The sequence below is a fragment of the Desmodus rotundus genome, chromosome 4, assembly GCF_022682495.2.
Source record: "Desmodus rotundus isolate HL8 chromosome 4, HLdesRot8A.1, whole genome shotgun sequence".
NCBI classification, from domain to species: Eukaryota; Metazoa; Chordata; class Mammalia; order Chiroptera; family Phyllostomidae; genus Desmodus; species Desmodus rotundus.
This window is the reverse complement of record NC_071390.1, coordinates 47,301,991-47,310,633: the sequence shown is the minus strand read 5'-3', so window position 1 is coordinate 47,310,633 and position 8,643 is coordinate 47,301,991. Positions and strand designations below refer to the sequence as shown.

General features: G+C 43.0%; 1 pseudogene; it reads left to right on the top strand.

Moving 5' to 3' along the window:
- Nucleotides 1–6,329: 6,329 nt before the first annotated feature.
- On the top strand, nt 6,330–6,781 carry LOC112305589 (large ribosomal subunit protein uL15 pseudogene; annotated as a pseudogene).
- Nucleotides 6,782–8,643: the final 1,862 nt, after the last annotated feature.

Here is an 8,643-nt window from a genome sequence, read left to right as displayed (position 1 = left end):
AAAGCAATAATAAAACCAGAGCACACTTTTTTTCTGGTATCTTCTATAGAAACAGGAAGAGAACAACGTGTTTTTTCAGTGTTATGGCTTCTTGCTGTCCTGAAGTGTTGAAATACAATTCTGAAACAGTTTTGCTCTTTTAAGTTAAATGACAACTCAACAGAGCAATTCTGGAAAACCTAGGCAGAATTCACAATTCCCTAGGATCCCAAATAGCTTCTGGTCCCCAGTGGATATATCCCAGCCTGTCAAAAATATGCCCCTTGATGAACAAATTAGAAATGCAAAAAAGACTGCAGATATTTCTTGCAAGGAGAGAGCTGGGTAAGGGGAAGATAAGATTGTTTTCCTGCTTATGAATTTTCATACCCTCTCTGTGCCCAGATCTGATGGTGGTTACAGCAGCAAGTGCCGATGACTAATGCAGTTATTGAAAGGGTCTTTAATTTCCTGGAGACAAACACCATTACCCGCCATCTCCACATCATAGAGGAGAGATGCCAGGGCTACTGCGGAGTCAGCGATGAAAGAAATGATAAAACTGATACAATTATTGAGAAAATGATTAAATGTCTCTCAATGAAAGGCTCAATTCCTTTCATTTTCAGGTTTTGTGATATGCATCAGTGTGGCTGTGTCTTCCACGATTATTACTTCTTGGCTTTCTGTGTCAGCTCACCCTCAGTGTGGGAGGATATTTTGCATCAGGTTGTACATTCTCATCCTTTCTCTTCCCACCTAGGCTGTTGTATTTCTTCCAGTGTTTTTGCTTTGCTGGTTTCTTATATTAATTAGCTGCTAAGAGTTAATGTTTCCACAGTGGAACCTAGGTTAGGTTTGTGGAGAACTGGATCTTTCTCTGGTCCTAACTCACACATACATATATACATATATGTATACGTATACATATATGTATACGTATGGGATATGATTTCTAGACCCTGGATTTAAAACCAAATTTAATCAAAGTCATAAGGACCCTTGGTTTCCCTGACTGCACGGAACACAGGCAGTTTCTCAGACATTCCTTCTCTTCTCTTACCTCGGTCTCACCCAAACACTTTTCCTCCCCCAGCTGAGGAAATAGGAACACCTGGGGAGATGAGTGACAAACGGTTCCGGGGGTGTTTGTGTTGGGGGGGGGATGTGTCCCCACCAGTAGCAACTCCCTAAAAATGTTCAGTTTTAGAAATTCCATCAGTGCTCAAACAATAAAAATGTGGCACTGAAAAGATTAGAAATAGAAGCTCATCAAGGTTGTTCACCAGATAGTAATAAGACAGAAATCATGAGCTGTGTGAACTTAGGCAAGTCTCTTAACTTCTCTGAGCCCATTTCCTCCCCTGTAAAATGAGGAAATTATAAACTTAATTTTACCAGGAAATAAAACAAATCCAGGAAAATTGTGAATCAGAACCAGACTTTTGTGGTTTTCACTCTCTCTTCTGTTCTAAATTTGAGGAATCAGAGCGTCTGCACAGGAAGGCGAGGACAGTCCTCTGACAAACACCCGTGGGCATGCCATCCATGTTGTGAGGTGAGCGGAGACAGCACGTGCCGCCAGCACAACCTTAGGCAAGTTCATTAACCTCCTACTGCCTCAGTTTTCTCACCAGTAGAATGGGATCGTCATTACCTTGATGTAGGACACACATACTAACTATTTATAGTAGCAATTAGGAAAGAAAATCAGAGAATGACTAAGACTGTTTTTTTTTCCTCAACACCTTCCCAATTCTCTGGACTGGTGCTATAGCATCCAGGCACTTGTTACAAATGCAGACTACTGGACCCCACCGTGGACCTACTGAATCGGAATCTGGGGGGAATGAGGTCTAGGAATCTGTTTGGAATCTCCAGGAGATCCTTATTTATGCTAAAGTTTGAGCAGCTCTGTTCTAGAATCTTGCTTCCCAAACTGGTCCAAAGCCCAGTGTTGGGAACCGCCCTGCCTGATTTCAGAAGCTGTAACCCCCCATGGCTAAGGCTGAGTCAGAGACCTTGGGACCATAAGCCACTAAGGAGACAAAGCTTATCTCCCTGGCAGGGGCGCCACCCCTGCCCACTTTACTTTGACCTGCTTGGCCCTGAGCCTGACCAGTTAGCCAATGACTGGTAAGATTCCTCAAGGGAGGGACGACCTAAGACAGGCATGGTCATAAAGAGGCCCATAGGGAAGGACTTGGGGGGCTATAGAAAAAGGGGGTGATGGACCCTCGCCCCTTGGCTTTGACATAGCCCGAGTCCTCATTCTGTCTGCAAGAATTTTCCTAATCTCTTGGCTGCCTTACTTCCCCTGCCTGACCTAAGCCTGAAACAATGCCAGAGGGCTGTACAGTCCTGTGCTAGAAAGGGCAGGTTCCCTGGGGAGATCAGGCCTAAGAAAGAATGCATAAAATCCTGTGAAACCTGCTTTGCTAATACCCTCAATTTAAATGATAAGGGTCTAAGCCTGAAATGAGTATAGCCCTTTAGCTAACTGACCCTGACTCAGAATAAGCCCTCAGAGTTCTTTGTATGTTATCTATTGTTTGATCCTTACTGCCTGACAATGACTGATGAGCTTTACCTGTATTCCTGTGCAAATTGAACCCAATAAAAGCCCATTGAGGAAAAGGCTCTTGGCCCTTCTCCTTTGAGAGATCGGCCACCTTTGGTCCCCAAGCAGATTATGTCTTGGTAGACTTCTTCTCCGTGGGGGGTGGGTGGGTGGGTGGAGCCCAGAATCATCCGCATCACCTGGGAACTCATCAGACATTCAGAATCTTGTGCCCCACTCTGGATCTGCTAAATTATAATCTGTATTTTAACAAGATCCCCAGGTATTTCTATGTACATTAAATCTAGAGAAACACTGCCCTAGAACTGAGTCTTTAATACAGTAGCCTCTAGCCATATGTGGCTATTAAAATTAAAATAAAAAATAGAGGCAGAGGGGACTTCCACTTAAGATGGAGGTGTAGGTAAACATGCTTCACCTACTCGCGCAACTACAGTAAAAATTACAACTAGACTACAAAACAAATATCATCCAGATTCGTCAGAAAATAGAGCTGTATGGAGGTCCTACAACAAGGATTTAAAGAAGCCACTTTCCTCCAGATGGGTAGGAGGGGCAGAGGCGCAGAGAGGTGTGGAGAGGTGAAGAGGCACGTAGAGGTATGGAGGTGTAGAGTGGTGCAGACCTGGGCAGAATGGGCAGTCCCCACATTCACATGCGGTGAATAAAATCGGGAGGGATACCTTGGGAACGAGTGATCCCAGCCCCAGACCAGCCCACCCAGACAAAGGTTTCAGTGCCAGGAAGGTAAGTCTCCATAACTTCTGGCTGTAAAAATCAGTGGAGGGTGGGGCAGTGGAAGAAATTTCAAGATTTTCAGAAGACTCTTCTTAAAGCGCCTGCAAAGATCTCAGGACTTATGCAGATCCACCCCCTTTGGGATTCAGCCTGATGTGGCTAGTGGTTATTGTATTGGACAGTTAGGTTACAGAATATTCCCATCATCTATAAAGGTATATAAGAGAGTGTAGCTCAATAATAATAATAATAATAGTTTTTATTACTTTTATGATTATTATAGTTGCAGAGCATCTAGATGGAACAGATTGCCTGGGACAAGGCTGATAAACTCTAAAGTTTAAATGAACCAGGCAGGTGAAGTAAATGAATGAAGTAGGTCAATTATAAGAGAACCACGATCACAAGCGCAATGGTAAGTGGCCAGTGACAGTCAACCTCCACGTTGGGCTAATAATAGGGAGTACTGGGGCCTGTGGTAACCTGGGAAAAGCATCTTCAGATCCAGCCAAATGTTACCTGAGAATGCGAGGCCCAGTCTAGGCTACACCTGTTCTTGTTTAAGAAGCTAGAAATCTGGCTCTGGCTGGATAGCTCAGTTGGTTAGAGCATTATTCCCATACGCCAAGGCTGTGTGTTTGATACCGGTCAGGGCACATACAAGAAGCAACTGATGAATGAATAAATAAGTGGAACAACAAATTGATGTTTCTCTCTCTCTCTTCTTTCTTCTCTTGCTCTAAAATTCAATAAATAAAAATTTTAGAAAAGCTAGAAATCTGGATTTTTTTGTGATTCCTAAATTTTGATTACTAAATCAAAATTTAAAAAATGCTATGTTGGCCAAGGAAACATTCCTGGAGGCCTGATTTGCCCTTGGTGTTGTGATCTGAAAACCAAGCTGTCTGGTTGTGTATTGCCAAGGTCAGTTGTTTGCCTTGTGTATATATCTTCCTCTCTGCTTCTATTTCATCGTTCTTTTCTTTCAATCTCATTTTTACTTTCCCTTTTCTCTTTTTTCTCCTCTATTTTTTTATTCAGGAAGCATTTATTGAATGTTCTTTTTTTTTGTTTGTATTTTTTTAAACATTTTTTATTGTTGTTCAAGTACAGTTTTCTGCCTTTACTCCCCTCTCCTCACCACCCCAACCCTCCCCACCTCCCTCCCCTGTTTCTCCCCCCCTTGTTATTGACCATATGTCCTTTAGAATTATTCCTGCAAACCCTTCACCCTTTCCCCCTGTAATCCCCTCCCCTTATGTGCCCCTGTGCTACGGACTCAGGACACAGAGGTGGAGCACCGCTAGCGATTCCGTGGAAGGCTCAGACAGGAATGTGGATATGACCGTGCAGTTTATGTTGTGCTGCAGTTGAGACGTGTCCAAAGCCCTAGGAGTGGTAAGGGAAGGAGTGAGTCAACTTTGAGGATATCTGAGCTGGGTTTGAAAGATGTATAGGGTTCTCCAGGCCGAAGGGCTGGGATAGGAGCAGGAGGGTGTATTTGTAGTGGAAAGGATAGCTTAGGGATGTGACAGTGTTTGGGGGGAAAAAAAACCTTCTGGGTGACTGATGTGTAAGTTACATAAAGTTATTTATCAGACTTCCTTGTTCCTAAAAATCTGTTTGCTAGCCACTCCCCACCACTATTTGAGCCACCACCCCTACCCCCGGGCTCCTCTTGCCCCAGCCTTGTGGCTCCTAGATCTAAACCTTCTTGAACCCCCCTCCACCTCCTGATTTCTTTTCACTCTTTCCTCACTCCTGCCTAGATTTCCTTCTATCCACTTAAACTTCAGAGTTCCTTTTACATATTCAAAACCATCCAGGGCTCAACCAACCAGAGGGAGAATAATGCTGAGATTGTTAAGCCACCTCCTAGGAAGGTGGTTTAAATGTCATTAACTCTGAGGAGATTATTTGGATCGGATACAAACAAAAGGGTTACAAAACTGAGAAATGTATGAGCTGGTTGAAAATTTGAACATTAACTAGATATTAATGATTAAGAGTTTTAGGTATGATAATGGCATTGTGGTAATGTTAAAACAAGTCTTTACCTTTAGAGATGCATCAGATATTAATAAAATGACATGAAGTCTGGGATTTGCTTTAAAATAATATCGGACAGGAGGGGAAGGGGTGAGGTACAGGTGAAACAAGGTTGGCTATGCACTGGTGATTGTTGAACCTGGTAATAGGTACCTAAGGGTTTGCTGTAATAGCCTATTTCCGTACATGCTTGCATATGCATTATGTTGGGTATACTCCATATTATTGGTTGAACTGTGTCCTTCAAGAAGATAGGTTAAAGTCTTAACCCCCAGTACTGCCGAATGTGACCTTATTTGGAAATAAGTTCTTTTCAGATAAAATCAAGTAAAGATGAGGTCTTTAGGGTAGGCCCTATCTCATATGACTGGGGGAGATTTATTCGGCTAACTAATGTTTGACGAACAAGCCAAGAATACTCAATGGATAAAGAATAAGTAGTTTCTTCAATAAATAATGTTGGGAAAACTGGATAACCACATGTAGAAGAATGAAATTTGATCCCTATCTGATACCACTCACAAAAATTAACTCAAAATGGATCAAAGACTTAAAATAACACCTGGAGCTGCAAAAACACTTCGAAAAAAATACATAGGAAAAACTCTTTGACATTGGGTTTGGCAATGATTTTTTTTGGATATCAAAGGCACAAGCAACAAAAGCAAAATTCGTATGTGGAACTATATTAAACTAACAAGCAATGAAAGAAACAACCAACAAAATGAAAACACAACCTATGGAACAAGAGAAAATACTTGCAAATCAACTCCTGATAACAGTTAATATACAAATTATACAAAGAACTCATACAACATAACAGCAAAACCCCCAAATAATCCAATTATAAAATAGGCAGAGGAACTGACTAGACATGTTTTCCAAATAAGACATACAAATGACCAACAGGTACACAAAAAGGTGCTCTATATCACTAATTATCAAAAATGCTAATGAGTTCTTTTGCGTCTTGGCCACCAACATGCCATCCAGACTGAGGAAGACCTGGAAACTTAGGGGCTGCATCGGTGAGCGCAGGAAGCACCCGGGAGGCTGAGGTGATGCTGGTGGCTTGCGTCATCACAGGATCAACTTCGACAAATATCATCCCGGGTACTTTGGGAAAGTTGGTATGAGGCACGACCACTTAAAGAAGAACCGGAGCTTCTGCCCCACTGTCAACCTGGATAAACTGTGGACCTTGGTCAGTGAGCAGACACAGGTAAATGCCGCCAAAAACAAGACTGGAGCCACTCCCATCATTGAAGTGGTGCGCTCGGGCTACTACAAAGTTTGGAGAAGGGAAAGCTCCCAAAGCAGCCTGTCATTGTGAAGGCCCAATTCTTCAGCAGAAGGGCTGAGGAGAAGATTAAGAGTGTTGGTGGGGCTTGTGTGCTGGTAGCTTGAAGCCACAGAGAGGGGAGTTCATTAAATGCTCACAAGTGCAAAAAAAAAAAAAAGCAAATGAAAACCACAATGAGGTACCCTCTCACTACTGTTAAACTGGCTGTCATAAAAAAGATTAAGCAATGTGTTGGTGAGGATGTAGAGAAAAGGGAACTCTTGTGCACTGTTGAGAACGTAAATTGGTACAGCCACTATGGAAAATGTTACGGGAGTTCCTCAAGAAATTACAAATGGAGCTACCATATGATTCAGAAATCCCACTTCTGGGTATAGATCCAAAGGAAATGAAAACAGGGTCTTGAAGAAATAACTGCACTCCCATTACCTGACCGAAGGGGTCCATTTGCTTGTGTGCATCAAAGCCCAATCAAATGCGAACAGTAATTTGCAGCCAAGAAAGTAAGGGTTTGCTATCTGAGGGAATGGCACCAAGCCTGGAGTCGCTGGTGAGCTAGTGAGTGCCCGAAGACCTGGCTCGTGGGTGGCTTCCAGGGGATGGGTTACATAAGGGAAAAATCATTAATCGGGTTGGCCAAAGGAGCTGGGCTCTACTGACCGGCTGGGGCCAGGGCAGGAGTAGTTGATCCATGTATCAGGTTCCGGCGTCAGCCATAGTGTTGTTCTGTCTGGCCATCACTGAGTCCTTCTCGGGGTCAAGGGGGCTTGTATTTGGTCTTGGCTCTGCCATTTCCTAACTCAGAGATGGTAGGCAAGCTGTTAAATACAAAAGATTTATTTTCTCCTCAGTAGAGAGGGGGTTGGGTTATACCACAAAGTCTTCCTTGCTCGCCTTGCACTGGCTCAGGTGCTCCTGCAGCACCTGCAGCTACTGTAGCGTGTGTCACACCGTCCTGTCGTTGGTTACCATCTGGCACGACCACAGGGCTGTGAGCTCCTTGAGGCAGGGACTGTGTTGTTTGCTACTTGACCCTCTGGCCGAACCCCTGGCCTCACACACACTGTGTGCTCAGTGAACACAGCCTGCCACAGCAACACTGTGTTCATGGTAAATCTGTACAAACATATAATAACAATGCAGAGAACTAGAGAGGAAGCCATTTGTCTGCATCTAACTGTTTTAACTCTTTACCCTGGGCCCTGCCACGTACTGCTCTGCTGTTTCCTATTGGGGGATCAGCCTCTGAGAGCACCCTTCTCCCCACCTAGGGCTGCCACCTCATCGTGCTGACATTGGTTATGCATTTGGTACAGTGCCCAAAACTGTGCTGAGAACAGCTAAGTGCTTGCCCAGGGGGAGATTTTGTCTGTGTGTGTGTGTGAAAATTTTTGTGCTTTTTAGTGATGAGGCTTAAGCATTACAACTGGTTTCAGAGAGGAAGCAGGAAAGTAACATAGAACTACGGGTGTTTAAGAAGGACTTTTTATTCAAGGAAGACATCAGAACTGTAGACATACACGTGAAGCCCTGAAGTAAAATGAGCCAGGGAAAGCACTTTAAACACATGTAGTAAGTTGGTTTCTGCAGTGAGTACGGAGGGAGATGTTTCTTAGGAACGATTCCATTTCTGGATAAAGGAGAATTTCACAAGGAGGAATTACCATGTGAAAAATGCATAATCTGATATTTAGTAATTTTAGCAGAGTTATACATCAAAACTTTGGGATTTCGGTCAACTAGTCTTACACACAGCCTAGCTATTTCTTTACAAGTTGATTTTAGGATCTTTTCTATTTTAAACTTATTATGCTTATCTAAGTAAAAATTTTCTATTATTTTTCAAAGTTATCCAAAATTGGTTCTACTTATACTAAAAACTGATGGTACATATGGTAAGGAAATATAAAGATTCCCCCCCCCCCAGTATATTCTCGTAGTCCCTAAACAATGTTCTTCAAATCTGTAAACTCCAGCTACCATTCCTCAGATG